Source organism: Nerophis ophidion, linkage group LG27, assembly GCF_033978795.1.
Source record: "Nerophis ophidion isolate RoL-2023_Sa linkage group LG27, RoL_Noph_v1.0, whole genome shotgun sequence".
Taxonomy (NCBI): domain Eukaryota; kingdom Metazoa; phylum Chordata; class Actinopteri; order Syngnathiformes; family Syngnathidae; genus Nerophis; species Nerophis ophidion.
This window is the reverse complement of record NC_084637.1, coordinates 16,912,158-16,929,657: the sequence shown is the minus strand read 5'-3', so window position 1 is coordinate 16,929,657 and position 17,500 is coordinate 16,912,158.

Sequence of the window (17,500 nt, the reverse complement as noted above, 5' to 3'; positions counted from 1 at the left end):
AAACAGGAACCGAGTGGCCAAAAAACACAGAACATGACGAAAACAAAACATGCTCGCACAGACATGACACATTTACAGTATCTTCACTGTGCAAACAACCTCGAGTTGAAACTTTTTTTTATCTGTAATTTAAAGGAATGTTAACCGAGCTCCCAATCTATTTTATTTTTTCTGTTTGTTTTTTGTCCTGTCCAGCTACTTAGGCAAATCATATTGTTAATTTACTTAACAAAAGAGAAGTGTGGGATACTTCTCTTGTTGCCTTATTGGTATTTGACCTCAATAATACAGAAATGACAATGAGCATTATTACACTACGAATGGAGCAATACAAATACCGATAGAAATAGCACTGCTGATAATGAATAATAAAAGTAATTACCTCTATTATCAACAATGCAATTGTTCATATGCAACTATACATATATTTAAAGTTATTTAAGTTAAAGTACCAATGATTGTCACACAAACATATAATGATAACTTGAAAAACAAAAGAAAGCAGATAAATGGAGGGGAAGAAATAAGCCAACCATATTAACCTTGTAGATTGTTATAGTCACATTAGCTTAAGCTTTGTCAGTGTGCCCTGTGTAACCCAGTTTCCCGTAGGGCAGGGGTAGGGAACCTATGGCTCTAGAGCCAGATGTGGCTCTTTTGATGACTGCATCTGGTTCTCAGATAAATCTGAGCTGACATTGCGTAAAACGATAAGTAATGAATAATTCCACTTGTCATCACAGTGTTAAAAATAACGTTCAAAATATGAAACATTCTCATGCATTTTGAATCCATCCATCCGTTTTCTACCGCACCTGTTCAAGAAGTTGCGTTAATGGTAAGAAGTTATGTATTTATTATTGGTTGTCAAGTACGGCTTCAGGACATGAAGTGATTCTTATTATGCAAGGTAATTATGCAAGCATGGAATAACCTGTGATTAATCATAATAAATCTGATTAAGAAAAAAAATATTTGACGGTACTAAATTGCTTTGTCATCTACAACCCAAATCTAAAATCTTGATGATTACGCTGATTTGAGCATTTTATGCACGAAATGCTAACAGACCAGTTTTGTCCCACTTAGCGTATACTTGACAAAGTATGTTCATCTTCTTGGATAACAACAAAAATGGTGGTTTTGTCTCATCATCGTGATAAATCATTTTAATCTAATTTGATTTACTCCTGTCTCAGTGACGTGTGTGGTCTGCTTTGAACTAATATGATTTTTTGCCTAATAAAGGACCACAGCAAATCAATGATGCCGATGAGAGCAAGTCGCAGGAATGAAAAGGGAGGAAGTGTGTATGTGTGTGTGTGTGTGTGTGTGTGTGTGTGTGTGTGTGTGTGTGTGTGTGTGTGTGTGTTCTTGTATATCAACCCTTCTTGAGACATCAACAAGGAAAAGTCTCACGCCTATGGATCATGTTTTGTTTTTGTCATGTTCGGTTTGGTTATTTGGACACTTGTTTCCTGTTTTGCACTTCCTGTTTTTTATTTTTTATGTCACGCACCTGTTCCATCACTGCTATTTAAGCCATTTTGTTTCTGTTCTTCGTCCTGGCAACTAGACCTACCTACACATCCCGTATTCATCTGCTGTTCGTTTTTGTCCACGCCACGTAAGTTTTGTATTTATGCCTCAGTGCAAGTTTTGTTTTTTCACGCCAGAGTGCAAGTGTTTTTGTTTCATGTTTGTAGTTTGTAGCCTTTATGCTAGTCTTTTGTTTTTTTGTAGCCAAGAATTTGTACCTCCTTGTGAGCGCCCTTTGTTTGTCTTTTTGTAGTTTTGTTAGAATATTAATAAAAATGTCCTCACGTTCACGTCTGGCTCGTCCCAACTATCCTTTGCAAAGAAGAAACAATCCTAGTCTCATTTGCACCCCTGGTGGTGAAATCTATCAAAATTTGGGTGGTCCCAAAAAGGAGGGATTATTTAAATTTCCTGTGTGTCGGTTTTAAAAGTGCCCCCCCTCTGGTCAACATATGAAATAACAAGTGTGTGTCAAAATTTGAAGTGCTCCCGCTCTGACAAACATATGTAACAACAAGTGTGTGTGAGGTATTGAAATGTGCCAAAATTAATAAAAAATATTTGTTTAAATATGTATATAGATACATACTGTCATAACCTAAAGTAAATAATGAAGATTAAAAACCAATTACAAACAAAAAAATCCACCCCCCCCCCCCAAAATCTAACTAAAAATTGTCTTTTTCTCACAAAGTCTCAACTTTTTTCTTATAGAATAGAAAACCATTTCTTTCCGTTTGTGTAATATTGCAATATTTTCTCGTAAAATTATAACAATCATTTCTTGTGATCATGTTTTGTTTAGTTATGTTTTGTTTTTCTTAAGACTCCTTTTTTTCCTGTTTTTGCACTTCCTTGTTTGCTTTGTTTCCATGCCAACCCATTAGTTTTCACCTTGTCCCCATGTCACACACCTGTTTTCACTAATCACCACAGTATTATTTAAGCCACAGTTGCCAGGTAGTCAGCCTGGCGACATCACCCTCGATCACCTGCTACGCACCTTGTAATCCATGCCAATGATCCATGTCCCGTTCTCGTTCCGTTCCAAATAAGTTTTCTCGTTATTTATGCCACAGTGCAAGTTTTTGTTTTATGTTCATAGTTTTGCCTTAGTGCGAGTTTTGTTTTTACAGCCAAGTTTTTGTACCTCCTTGTGAGCGCCTTTCGTTTGTTCCTTTTTTGAGTGTTAAAATTATACAATGTTTGTACCTTTGACCGTTGTACGACCCAGTCGTTTTGCACCTCAGGAAAACAAATCCCACCACAGTCCACGTCTTGACAATAACTTTATGTAAAGTTATTACTTTTTAATGCAAAATGGTGACTTTTGTCATATAAGATTCTGACTTTTATCACATTATTGCCAATTTTATTTGTCGTTCATTTTGTGAGTAAAATTATGACTTACCAAGTAAAATTCCAATTTTTGCTATTATATTGCCAAAATGTTAAAGTTTTCTTGGAAAATCGCGACTGTTATTGAGTAAAATTCCAACTTTTGTCATAACATTGCACAAATATTCAGTTTTTCTTGTAAAATTTTGACTTGCGTTGAGTAAAATTTATGTTTATTATAATACCTATCATGTTCTATGGTCTGGATTTTGTTTGTTGTTATTTTCGGTTTCCAACTCCATTAGTTCCTGTTTTTGATGCACTCTTGTTGTCCTGATCCGCTGCTCGGATCATGTTTTATTCTGGTTCTGGTTCGGTTTTATATCACATCTTGTTAGCGTTTGTCTTCCCTAGTTCCTGGTGGCCCTTCCTGTTTTGTTCTGTTGTCATAACTACGCATTTGTGTCACCTGCCTTTTGTTTTTTGACGTGCACCTGCCTCCTAATTACTGTCCGTATTTAAGCCTGCCTTTTCGGTTTACTCGGTCTCGCATTCTAGTTTCTGTTCCATGCAACAGGTGATGACGCTGATTCCCGATTATGGTAAAAGACTATTTTTGTACTTGTTAGCTTCCACGCTATTCCTTTGTTTATTCCCTATCTCACATGCTAGCATCTTTAGTTCCTTCTAGCTCCCATGCTAGGTCTGTTTATTTTGTCTTTAGTGCCCTGTGCAAGTGTTTCTGTTTAGTTTGTTTTGTTAGTGTAAATAAATCTTCATTTCCTATCTTCACGCTGTGTCCATATCCAACTGCATCCTTGAGAGAACAAACCTGCACCACGATGCCAGCTAAGCGTTACACTTGTTTGTTTTAGTTGCCATTGTGGCATGATTTTTACCTGCTGCTGGTGTTCGGACACACGCACCTGTTGTCAATAATGACATGACTATTTAAGCCTGTAGTTGCCAGGTAGTCGGCCTGGCGACAATGACATTACTCTGATGACATTATCAAGCTTTGTTTATTCATAGTTCATGCTGCTCTGCTCATGTCACCGTAAGTGTTTTTTGTTTCAGGTTCATAGTTTCTGCCCATGAGTTAGTTTTGTTCCTCCACTGTGAGCACTTTTTGTTTGTACTTTGTTAGTGAAGAATTAAATCATGTTCCTACCTTCTTCCGATGTTCAGTCAAGTCAGTTTGCATCAGGGGAAAAATTCCTCTTTCTTGTGAAATTCCAACTCATTTTTCACGACAAGCTTTTTTATATTTGCATAGTATGTATATGTTATTGTTTTGAATACAAATCTTTATATTTCTAGAACGGGTGGTCCTAAAGAAGTAGGCATTTATTAGAGGTCTCAAGAAGGTAACAAATACAAGAGTGTGTGTGTGTGTGTGTGTGTGTGTGTGTGTGTGTGTGTGTGTGTGTGTGTGTGTGTGTGTGTGTGTGCAATCGACTGCAGCTTTGACTTCCCAGACACCGCCTCAAGTCTACATTTTACAGTACCAATCGGCCCCCTGCGCCCGCTCCCGTCTCTCTGCCGTACGCCCCGCGTGGCCACTCGACCGATAAGTTGGAGACGAAGGCTAAAAGCTCTTGCAGGGTGAGTGACAATAGGAGGGCAGGAAAGTGCTCGCTCGCTTTCTTCCTGGCCAACTCTCTCTCTCTCCTTCGCCACAGGAAGACATTATGGAAGTCATTATTGTGGCCCGCCAAGTCGCCACAGAAGCACCGTTTTTGACTTGTGTGTGTGTGTGTGTGTGTGTGTGTGTGTGTGTGTGTGTGTGTGTGTGTGTGTGTGTGTGTGTGTGTGTGTGTGTGTGTGATAATATTTCTCTACTGAGAAACATCCATCCATCCATCCATTTTCTACCGCTTATTCCCTTTGGGGTTGCTGGGGGCGCTGGTGCCTATCTGAGCTACAATCGGGCGGAAGGCGGCGTACATCCTGGACAAGTCGCCACCTCATCGCAGTACTGAGAAACACACATTATATATCTATTTCACAAGGTTATCATTTTATAGGCATGTGTGTTTTTATGTAAAGACAATTAATGGATTAGATTTATATCGCGCTTTTCTATTGTTAGATACTCAAAGCGCTCACAGAGAAGTGGGAACCCATCATTCATTCACACCTGGTGGTGGTAAGCTACATCTGTAGCCACAGCTGCCCTGGGGTAGACTGACGGAAGCGTGGCTGCCAGTTTGCGCCTACGGCCCCTCCGACCACCAGTGTGAGCGGCACCAGGGGCATAGGGTGAAGTGTCCTGCCCAAGGACACAACGGCAGCGACTTTGATGTCAATAGGTGGGAAGCGAACCTGCAACCCTCAGGTTTCTGGCACGGCCGCTCTACCCACTACGCCATTGTGTGCTGAGGCGGCGACTTGTCAAGGGTGTATCCCGCCTTCCGCCTGAATGCCGCTGAGATAGGCTCCAGCACCCCCCGCGACCCCCAACGGGACAAGCGGTAGAAATGGATGGATGGATGGAGTTTTGTTTACGTGGCTATCTGACGGTAATAAACATTTTTGTTATACATGGACATTATTCTGGACATCGGTAATTAGCTGGCTGCACATGTTTCAACTAGCTTCATTTATATTCGGCAACCAGTAAAAGTAACAGTTTAGGACTTTATAAAAGTTTTAAAAAGGGCCAACACTAAATTGGCTGTAGTGTGAACGGGAGTGTGAATGTTGTCTGTCTATCTGTGTTGGTCCTGTGATGAGGTGGTGACTTGTCCAAGGTGTACGCCGCTTTCCGCCCGAATGCAGCTGAGATAGGCTCCAGCACCCTGCCGTGACCCCGAAAGAGACAAGTGGTAGAAAATGAATGGATACATAGTACAGGCCAAAAGTTTGGACACCTTCACTTTCGTAATGTGTTTTCTTTATTTTCTTGACTATTATTTACTCTTGTAGATTGTCACTGAAGGCATCAAAAGAGGTACGTGCAGGGATGGCTTCCAGGAATTGTTCCAGGAGGATGAGCTCAAACATGGGGCTGTCTGAGTCTCTCGGCTTGAGCCATCTGGTGGCCGCATCCCTTAGCTGCTGTCAAAGAGCGAATGGCCGGTCCTCTGGTCCCAAACTCAAGGCTCGGAATCGGCGCCGGCGGTCCTCTCCTGTGCTGCCGACCCGGTCCAGGATCGCTCTTTTGAGGTCATGGAACTGGATTAGGGCCGCCGCCGGTAGGCTAAGCACCGCTCGTTGCGCCTCCCCCGCTAGGAGGGGTAACAGCTTCCCCCCCTGACTCTTCTTGCGGCCAGCCGCACGCTGTTGCTGTGGCCTCCAAAATGTCTACGTACGCTTGCGGGTCTTCGACTTCCGTCGTGCGCTGTATGGAGGCAGCCGCTCCGGCGCTTGGTGACCCCCTCGCTCTGTTCGTCAACGTCTGCAGTATCTGTGTTTGTTGTTGGCTTGTCGTTGACACCTTCGCTAGCACTCTTTTAAGCGCCTCCAGGGGGGTTGGAGCTGTCATTTTTCTTCCTTCTTTCTTTTTGGTTCTTTTAGTTGGGCGCCAATGTTACACTCTCTTGTGCCGACTTGAATGACCTTCTGGACCCCAGCTGTCAGGTGATACAATTATTTCATTTTCGTTGCTTTGCTTTTCTCCAGGTTTCACTGTCGTTGCCAAGGGTGTCCATATGTGCACTTGGCACCAGGACACCCTAGGCCGCAGTTCCATGATCGACTTTGTAGTTGTGTCATCGGATTTGCGGCCTAATGTTTTGGACACTCGGGTGAAGAGAGGGGCGGAGCTTTCTACCGATCACCACCTGGTGGTGAGTTGGCTGCGATGGTGGGGGAGGATGCCGGACAGACCTGGCAGGCCCAAACGCATTGTGAGGGTCTGCTGGGAACGTCTGGCAGAGTCTCCTGTCAGAGAGAGTTTCAATTCAGACCTCCGGGAGAACTTTGAACATGTCACGAGGGAGGTGCGGGACATTGAGTCTGAGTGGACCATGTTCCGAACCTCTATTGTCGAGGCGGCTGATTGGAGCTGTGGCCGCAAGGTTGTTGGTGCCTGTCGTGGCGGTAATCCCAGAACCCGTTGGTGGACACCAGCAGTGAGGGATGCCGTCAAGCTGAAGAAGGAGTCCTATCGGGTTATTTTGGCTCATAGGACTCCGGAGGCAGTGGACGGGTACCGACGGGCCAAGCGGTGTGCAGCTTTAGCGGTCGCGGAGGCAAAAACTCGGACATGGGAAGAGTTCGGGGAAGCCATGGAAAATGACCTCTGGACGGCTTCGAAGCGATTCTGGACCACCATACGCCGCCTCAGGAAGGGGAAGCAGTGCACTATCAACACCGTGTATGGTGCGGATGGTGTTCTGCTGACTTCGACTGCGGATGTTGTGGATCGGTGGAGACCTCCTCAATCCCACCAACACGTCTTCCTTTGAGGAAGCGGTGCCTGGGGAATCTGTGGTGGACTCTCCTATTTCTGGGGCTGAGGTCGCTGAGGTAGTTAAAAAGCTCCTCGGCGGCAAGGCCCCGGGGGTGGATGAGATCCGCCCGGAGTTAGTTCCTTAAGGCTCTGGATGCTGTGGGGCTGTCTTGGTTGACAAGACTCTGCAGCATCGCGTGGACATCGGGGGCGGTACCTCTGAATTGGCAGACCGGGGTGGTGGTCCCTCTCTTTAAGAAGGGGGACCGGAGGAAGTGTTCCAACTATCTTGGGATCACACTCCTCAGCCTTCCCGGTAAGGCTTATTCAGGTGTACTGGAGAGGAGGCTTCGCCGGATAGTTGAACCTCGGATTCAGGGGGAACAGTGTGGTTTTCGTCCTGGTCGTGGAACTGTGGACCAGCTCTATACTCTCGGCAGGGTTTTTGAGGGTGCATGGGAGTTTGCCCAACCAGTCTACATGTGCTTTGTGGACTTGGAGAAGGCATTCGACCGTGTCCCTCGGGAAGTCCTGTGGGGGGTGCTCAGAGAGTATGGGGTACCGGACTGTCTTATTGTGGCAGTCCGCTCCATGTATGATCAGTGTCAGAGCTTGGTCCGCATTGCTGGCAGTAAGTCGGACACGTTTCCAGTGAGGGTTGGAATCCGCCAAGGCTGTCCTTTGTCACCCATTCTGTTCATAACTTTTATGGACACAATTTCTAGGCGCAGCCAACGCGTTGAGGGGATCCGGTTTGGTGGCCACGGGATTAGGTCTCTGCTTTTTGCAGATGATGTAGTCCTGATGGCTTCATCTGGCCGGGATCTTCAGCTCTCACTGGATCGGTTCGCAGCCGAGTGTGAAGCGACCGGAATGAGAATCAGCACCTCCAAGTCCGAGTCCATGGTTCTCGCCCGGAAAAGGGTGGAATGCCATCTCCGGGTTGGGGGGGAGACCCTGCCCCAAGTGGAGGAGTTCAAGTACCTAGGAGTCTTGTTCACGAGTGGGGGAAGAGTGGATCGTGAGATCGACAGGCGGATCGGTGCGGCGTCTTCAGTAATGCGGACGTTGTATCGATCCGTTGTGGTGAAGAAGGAGCTGAGCCGGAAGGCAAAGCTCTCAATTTACCGGTCGATCTACGTTCCCATCCTCACCTATGGTCATGAGCTTTGGGTCATGACCGAAAGGACAAGATCACGGGTACAAGCGGCCAAAATGAGTTTCCTCCGCCGGGTGGCGGGGCTCTCCCTTAGAGATAGGGTGAGAAGCTCTGCCATCCAGGAGGAACTCAACGTAAAGCCGCTGCTCCTTCACATCGAGAGGAGCCAGATGAGGTGGTTCGGGCATCTGGTCAGGATGCCACCGAACGCCTCCCTAGGGATGTGTTTAGGGCACGTCCAGCTGGTAGGAGGCCACGGGGAAGACCCAGGACACGTTGGGAAGACTATGTCTCCCGGCTGGCCTGGGAACGCCTCGGAATCCCCCGGGAAGAGCTAGATGAAGTGGCTGGAGATAGGGAAGTCTGGGCTTCCCTGCTTAGGATAAGCAGAAGATGATGGATGGATGGATGGATGGATGCTTTGCTTTTCAGCAGTATATAGTTTTTAAGGCTTTTCAGTCTAGTGTGTCTCTGCGTCCGGGTCTCCTGTCCCCCCTCATGGTCTCCGGCGCGCCTGATAAAGACACAGGTGATTAGATAACTCCTTCCAGCTGAGAAATCTCCTCACCTGTCGTTGCTTCACAGTTGTCTCCTGCACATGCCCCGCCCGCAGGGGACACGTGGACCACGCCCCTTCCACATTCACCTTTTATTGTTAAGTACATACAGTAACTCCACAATAACATAACACAGTAACTCCATTCATAGTTGTGATTCCTTCAGTGACAATCTACAATGTGAATCAGTGATCTTAGACACACGGCCCGCGGGCCGCAATTGGCCCGTGAGACGTTATTTTGTGTGTGTGTGTGTGTGTGCAAGTTCTCCCACTTAAAATGATTACAGAGGTCTGTAATTTTCATCATAGGTACACTTCAACTGTGAATGACAAAATGTGAAAAAAAAATCCAGGAATTCACATTGTAGGAATTTTAAAGAATTTATTTGTATATTAGAGTGGGTAATAAGTATTTGGTCAACCATTCAAAGCTCTCACTGATGAAAGGAGGTTTCGCCTCAAAATGTCACAATACATGGCGCCATTCATTCTTTCCTTAACACGGATCAATCGTCCTGTCCGCTTAGCAGAAAAACAGCCCCAAAGCATGATGTTTCCACCCCAATGCTTCACAGTAGGTATGGTGTTCTTGGGATGCAACTCAGTATTCTTCTTCCTCCAAACACGACGAGTTGAGTTTATACCAAAATGGATTCATGGATTTTCCACCATAATTTACAAATAAATTCTTTAAAATTCCTACAATGTGAATTCCTGGATTTTTTCCCCACATTCTGTCTCTCACAGTTGAAGTGTACCTATGATGAAAAATACAGAACACTGTCATCATTTTAAGTGGGAGAACTTGTACAATCGGTGGCTGACTAAATACTTTTTTGCCCCACTGTGTGTGTGTATATATATATATATATATATATATATATATATATATATATATATATATATATATATATTCATATACATATATATATATATATATATATATATATATATATATATATATATATATATATATATATATATATATATATATATGTAGTGCGCAGGCTTTGTATTAATGTAGTGATGGCAATTAATTGCAAGCGCGCTCCGGGGATTATTTTCCAAGGTGTGGAACAGACGGATAATACGAGGCAAACAAGTTGTTTGTGGTGCGCGCGTCCTTGCTCCTCGTGTCATTCTTCATGTCGATCGCTTACATGCGCATAAAGAAGTCGAGACATTCACCGACTCTACTTTTTTGGAATTCTGGTGAAGGTAAGTAGATATCGATCAACTTGGCATTCACATAACACAAAGCTTTCAAACTTGACCTCTTTTTTCTGTACTTGACACCTTGGCGGCTCAACGAGTGTGATAAATAGAAGGTGGTTGGAGCAAAGGACGCACATACATGATTGTTGCTATTGACGCAAACACCTCATGTGCAAAAAGTGAGATCTTGCCTGACGATGTTCTTGCAAAAACCTTGAAAGTTGCACCTTATAACTACAAAACCGGTTTCCTTTTGAGTTGGGAAATTGTGTTAGATGTAAATATAAACGGAATAAAATTATTTGCAAATCCTTTTCAACCCATATTCAGTTGAATATGCTACAAAGACAACATATTTGATGTTCAAACTCATAAACTGTATTTTCTTTTTTTTTTTTTGCAAATAATAATTAACTTAGAATTTCATGGCTGCAACACGTGCCAAAGTAGTTGGGAAAGGGCATGTTCACCACTGTGTTACATCACCTTTTCTTTTAACAACATTCAAAAAACGTTTGGAAATTGAGGAAACTGTTTGTTGAAGCTTTGAAAGAGGAATTATTTCCCTTTCTTGTTTTTATGTAGAGCTTCAGTCGTTCAACAGTCTGAGGTCTCCGCTGTTGTATTTTACGCTTCATAATGCGCCACACATTTTCGATTGGGAGACAGGTCTGGACTGCAGGCGGGCCAGGAAAGTACCCGCACTCTTTGTTTACATACCCACGCTGTTGTAACACGTGCTGAATGTGGCTTGGCATTGTCTTGCTGAAATAAGCAGGGGCGTCCATGAAAAAGACGGCGCTTAGATGTCAGCATATGTTGTTCCAAAACCTTTATGTACCTTTCAGCATTAATGGTGCCTTGACAGATGTGTAAGTTACCCATGCCTTGGGCACTAATGCACCCCCATACCATCACAGATGCTGGCTTTTGAACTTTGCGTCGATAACAGTCTCGATGGTTCCCTTTTGGTCCGGATGACACGATATGGAAAATTTCCAAAAACGATTTGAAATGTGGACTCGTCAGACCACAGAACACTTTTCCACTTTGCATCAGTCCATCTTAGATGATCTCGGGCCCAGAGAAGCCGGCGGCGTCTCTGAATGTAGTTGATAAATGGCTTTCGCTTTGCATAGTAGAGCTTTAACCAGCACTTACAGATGTAGCAACAAACTGTATTTAGTGACAGCGGTTTTTCTGACGTGTTCCTGAGCCTAAGTGGTGATATCCTTTAGAGATTGATGTCGGTTTTTGATACAGTGCCGTCTGAGGGATCGAAGGTCACGGTCATTCAATGTTGGTTTCCGGCCATGCCGCTTACGTGGAGTGATTTTTTCCAGATTCTCTGAACCTTTTGATGATATTATGGATCGTAGATGTTGAAATCCCTAAATTTCTTGCAATTGCACTTTGAGAAACGTTGTTCTTAAACTGTTTGACTATTTGCTCACGCAGTTGTGGACAAAGGGGTGTACCTCGCCCCATCCTTTCTTGTGAAAGACTGAGCATTTTTTGGGAAGCTGTTTTTATACCCAATCATGGCACCCACCTGTTCCCAATAAGCCTGCACACCTGTGGGATGTTCCAAATAAGTGTTTGATGAGCATTCCTCAACTTTATCAGTATTTATTGCCACTATTCCCAACTTCCTTGTCACGTGTTGCTGGCATGAAATTATAAAGTTAAGTTAAAGTACAGATGATTGTCACACACACACTAGGTGTGGTGAAATTTGTCTGCATTTGACCCATCCCCCAGATCACCCACTGGGAGATGAGGTGAGCAGTGAGCAGCAGCAGTGCCACGCCCGTGAGTCATTTTTGGTGTTTTAACGCCCAATTCCTACCCTTGATGCTGAGTGCCAAAGTTAATGATAATTTGCAAAATAAAAAACGTTTATCTGTTTGAACATCAAATATTTTGTCTTTGTAACATATTCAACTGAATATGGGTTGAAAAGGATTTGCAAATCATTGTATTCTGTTTATATTTACATCTAACACAATTTCCCAATTCATATGGAAACGGGATTTGTGTATATATATATATATATATATATATATATATATATATATATATATATATATATATATATATATATATATATATATATATATATATATATATATACTTCACGGTGGCAGAGGGGTTAGTGCGTCTGCCTCACAATACGAAGGTCCTACAGTCCTGGGTTCAAATCCAGGCTCGGGATCTTTCTGTGTGGAGTTTGCATGTTCTCCCCGTGAATGCGTGGGTTCCCTCCGGGTACTCCGGCTTCCTCCCACTTCCCAAGACATGCACCTGGGATAGGTTGATTGGCGACACTAAATTGGCCCTAGTGTGTGAATGTGAGTGTGAATGTTGTCTGTCTATCTGTGTTGGCCCTGCGATGAGGTGGCGACTTGTCCAGGGTGTACCCCGCCTTCCGCCCGATTGTAGCTTAGATAGGCGCCAGCGCCTCCCGTGACCCCGAAAGGGAATAAGCGGTAGGAAATGGATGGATGGATATATATATATATATACATAGAAAGGGAACTTTTAACACTTAAGAACAAATAGGCCACCCTAAGAGTGCTGTGGAACACTCGTTGATTTTGTTCTTACCTACGAACAAATCCCAGCTAAGAAAACATTGGTGAATACAAAATTATCCTTAAAAACTTCGTAAGTGGGCCTAAAAACAAAATGTGTTTTTAAGGAGTTGCTGAATTGTGTCCAATGTGTCTATTAGGCTACAGACATGTTCACGGTGAGTGTGAAAGTGTATTTTCAATAAGAATTTTGACCGTGTTGCTCCGAATGTTCTCACAACAGTAGCCAATGAAATCAATTGCACCTCTCATGTGACAATTGATGGCAGCCTTGGGAGGACATTGCGCGCACACACACACACACATTTAGTAATTTTGTTCATGTGCAACCCCCCCCTTTCCCATATCTCAGCTAACTTGACATTCAGACTGGAAAAATTGCCAGTTATTGTATAGAAATCTTTTGTGGCAACAAACAAGGACGCACGGTGAAGGCTTAATAAAGTTGGACAGGAAACCTTTCTTTTCTGTATAGAAAATAAAAAAAGTTTCTGCACGGCTTCCCAAGGCTGAGGACTCTGCATATTGTGTGAGTAAACTATATGAAAAGTATTTGAAAGGATGATCAAACTCATACTTTTCCCCGCGGCGTGTGCTTGAGAAGGTATTTTAACCTTTTCTTTTGACTCAGATCTCAGTGATGTGCCTGAGATCACCGGGGTTTTCGGGTCTTTCAACATCATAACCCCCTCCTTCAGGTGACCCAGCTAGGGTTGATCAGACCTGAGCTTGTGTCCCAGTAGCATTGGCCCATAGATCGTTCCTCCTAATCCAAAGCTATCTAGAGTCTCTCTCTGCTGCCTCCATGGTGGCCTTAATGGCCTTCCTTTTCCCATCACCTGTGATGCCAAGTCGTGTAAACACCTTGCACAGTGAGCGGCCAGCAAAGCCTCTACACCCCCACTTCAATGGGCTCACAGCGTGCCTTCCAGCCTCCTCTGCGGCATTGCTCGAGTAGCTCCTGATACTTTGACCGCTTCCGCTCGTTTGCCTCCTCTATGCGATCCTCCCAAGGAACTGTCAGCTCTATAAGTAGCACCTGCCGTGAAGATAAAGATGTCTAGCCTCAACGAAGTTGTTGTGACGTAGTCTGAAAACTTGAGCTGCTTTCCCAAGTCCACTCGAAGATCCCAGTCCAATGCTGAGGTGAGGAGCCCGGCTGCTGGTTTGGGCTGTGACTGTGGATGCTCTCCAGCCCTGAGAAAGGCAATTCTCCTCTTACCAAGTTGTTGTTTTTTGCCACGGCTTTCGCGATGGCTTCAGCAACAGTCTTCACCACTTGGTCGTGCCGCTAACGGTAGCGGCCCTCCCCCAGAGCTTTAGAGCAGCTGCTTAAGCTGTGCTCCAGCGAGCCTTTCCTGGAGTACAGCACACAGGCTGGAGAGTCATTCATTCCCTAGAGATGGAGATTGGCTGGGCTGGGTAGGACGCTTGAACCATGAACTTAATGCGCTGGGGTTCAGCCAACCTGATCTCAGACCAGATCACCCTCCTCTCCAGTGCACCATCCCACCTTGTCCATGCTCCCTGCTGCTGCATACCCCCCATCCTGCTTGTTCGCTCCTCCTCAACCTCTGCACGCAACTCCTTCAGGACTAGCTGGCGTTTGTCTTTACCCCGTGCCTTCTCATAGTGAGGTTAGGGGAAGGATCCCAGCACAGCACGGCCTGTTGCCACCATGCCCACCAGAGCCCTATGTCTCAGCCGAGACTCAGCATTCCTCCAGGCTTTCCTGAGCTTTCCACTTCCTGCCAGTTCGCACCACGATGCCTGCTGATGCCACTTTAGAGTCCTTAGAGTCACGATAAGAGCAAAGCCTCTCGAGTGCGAGAGACCCTGAACTCTTTGTCCAGGCTGCGTGGAAAGCCCATTTATCGGTGAAGGTAGCTGCTGATCTTCCTCTCCAGTCTCCACTGTTGACAGAGGAACCTCATACAACAACAGAGGCCAGAGTATCCAGGGTAAGACGCCATGGGGGTAAATCCCCGCCTTAAACCGGCCAGGTAAGCCAGACTTGTCTACAGCCGATAGCCACGTCTCCAGCTCCTTGATGGTCGTTTGGATTGCTGCAGTATCCCTGAGACTACAGTCAAAGACCTTGCCCAGGCTCTTGGCCGGTTTCTCTGTAATAGATGGGATTGCTGTGGCATCCACGAAGAAGCGGAACTTGTCTGCCAGTTTTCCCTTCTTTAGAACCATCGACCTGGATTTAGTTGGTTTTATGCTAATTTTTGGAGATGAGCTTTTCCAGGCCCTGGATTATCCATCTTGCGCCGGGCACTGATGTGGTTGTGACAGTGAGATCGTCCATAAAGGCTCTGATGGGGGGCTGTCAAGTTCCAGACTTCGACAGAGGGCCTCTGTATCCGTTTCAGCTGCTTTGAATACCATGTTCATGGCTAGGGCAAAAAGGCAAAAACTAAGATTTTACACCCAGTTATAATGTCCTTTTCAAGCCTGTGCCAATCTGATGTTATGCTCCCGGTAGTGACCCTGAGCCTGAAGTTCCCATAGTAATTCAGGATGAGGTCCTAGATCTTTTTGGGTACATGGTGTCGGTCCAGGGTAGTCTCCACGAGCTTGTGGGGTATGGAGCCATACGCATTGGCAAGGTCAAGCCAAAGCACAGCAATATCTCGCTTACCCTCCCGCGCCTCCCTGACACAACTACAAAGTCGATCATGGAACTGCGGCCTAAGGTGTCCTGGTGCCAAGTGCACATATGGACACCCTTATGTTGCAACATGGTGTTTGTTATAGACAATCTGTAACGAGCACAAAAGTCCAATAACAAAACACCACTCGGGGTTCAGATCCGGGCGGCCATTGTTCCCAATCACGCCTCTCCAGGTTTCACTGTCGTTGCCAACATGAACTTTGAAGTCCCCCAGTAGGACAAGGGAATCACCCGGGAGAGCATTTTCCAGTACTCCCGCGAGTGTATCCAAAAAGGGTGGGTTCTATATATACATATACTTATATATACATATACTTATATATACATATACATATATATATATATATATATATATATATATACATATATATATTTACACTGTATACATACATATACAGTTAGGTCCATAAATATTTGGACTTTGACACAATTTTCAGTATTCCAGCAGTTCCTTCCCTCCTCCATATTTTTCTATTTCCATTATTTTGCTACAAGTTGATCTTTGTCTTATCTGTCCATAAGATGTTGTTCCAGAACCGTACAGACTCTTTTGAATTTTACACAGTCACAATATATGTCACCTTGTAGCCTCCAGCGGCCGCCTTAACAACAAAGACACTATTATATGTATATATATATATATATATATATATATATATATATATATATATATATATGCATACATATACACATATATACTTATATATATACATATATATATATACATATATATGTGTGTATATGTATATAATCTATATAATAAATGGATTGTACTTGTATAGCATGTTACTACCGTCAAGGTACTCAAAGTTTTTTGACACTACTTCCACATTTACCCATTCACACACACATTCACACTGATGGAGGGAGCTGCCATGCAAGTCACTAACCAGCACCCATCAGGAGTAAGGGTGAAGTGTCTTGCTCAGGACACAACGAGGTTGGTACCAGGTGAGGATTGAACCAGGGACCCTCGGGTTGCGCACGGCCACTCTTCCACTGCGCCACATCATCCCGAGATATATATATATATATATATATATATATATATATATATATATATATATATATATATATATATATATATATATATATATATATATATATATATATTCATCCATCCATTTCTACCGCTTATTCCCTGTCGGGGTCGCGGGGGTCGCTGGCGCCTATCTCAGCTACAATATATATATATATATATATATATATATATATATATATATATATATATATATATATATATATATATGTCTTGATTGGATTATCCAGACAATAGTGCTCGATACCGTGGTAGAGCGCAATATGTAGGTGTGGGAAAAATCACAAGACTACTTCATCTCTACAGAACTGTTTCATGAGGGGTTCCCTCAATCATCAGGAGATTTTAATGGAAGCATTCACATACAATAGTTTATATAGGGCACAGAGTGGGTGGGTACAGGCAGGCGTAGGGTGTGGTGATTGGCTCATGTGTTACCTAGGAGGTGTTTCGGTCTGTGGCGGCATGTTGAAATGATTTCACTGCGCTTGTTGAGGGATGATAGACCTGGATGATATATAATAAACAGTTTCTCTTTTAAGCATAGGTTGCATCTTTTATTACCACTGTTGTAAGGTGTGCTGGATGCAAGAATTTGCCATGTTATTCAATATTCAAGATTATTGTCTTTGAGGTTCCAAATGTGTTTGCTGAGTTCTGTAGAATTCCGCAAAGTCTGGTTTCTAAAGGAGGCATTGTGATTATTCCATCTTGTTTTGAACGCTCCTTCGGTTAATCCTACGTACGTGTCGGATGTGTTAATGTCCTTGCGTGTTACCTTTGCTTGGTAAACGACTGATGTCTGTAAGCACCCTCCGTTGAGAGGGCAATCATGTTTCTTGTGAGAGTTACATTCCTTATTGGTTTCAGAGTTGTTTAGTCTGGGGGTGGGCAGTCCTTTTGCAATTGCTTTGTTGTGGTTTGAAATGATTTGTTGTATGTTATTCATACAGCTGTAGCTCAATTTAATGTTGTTCTTGTTGA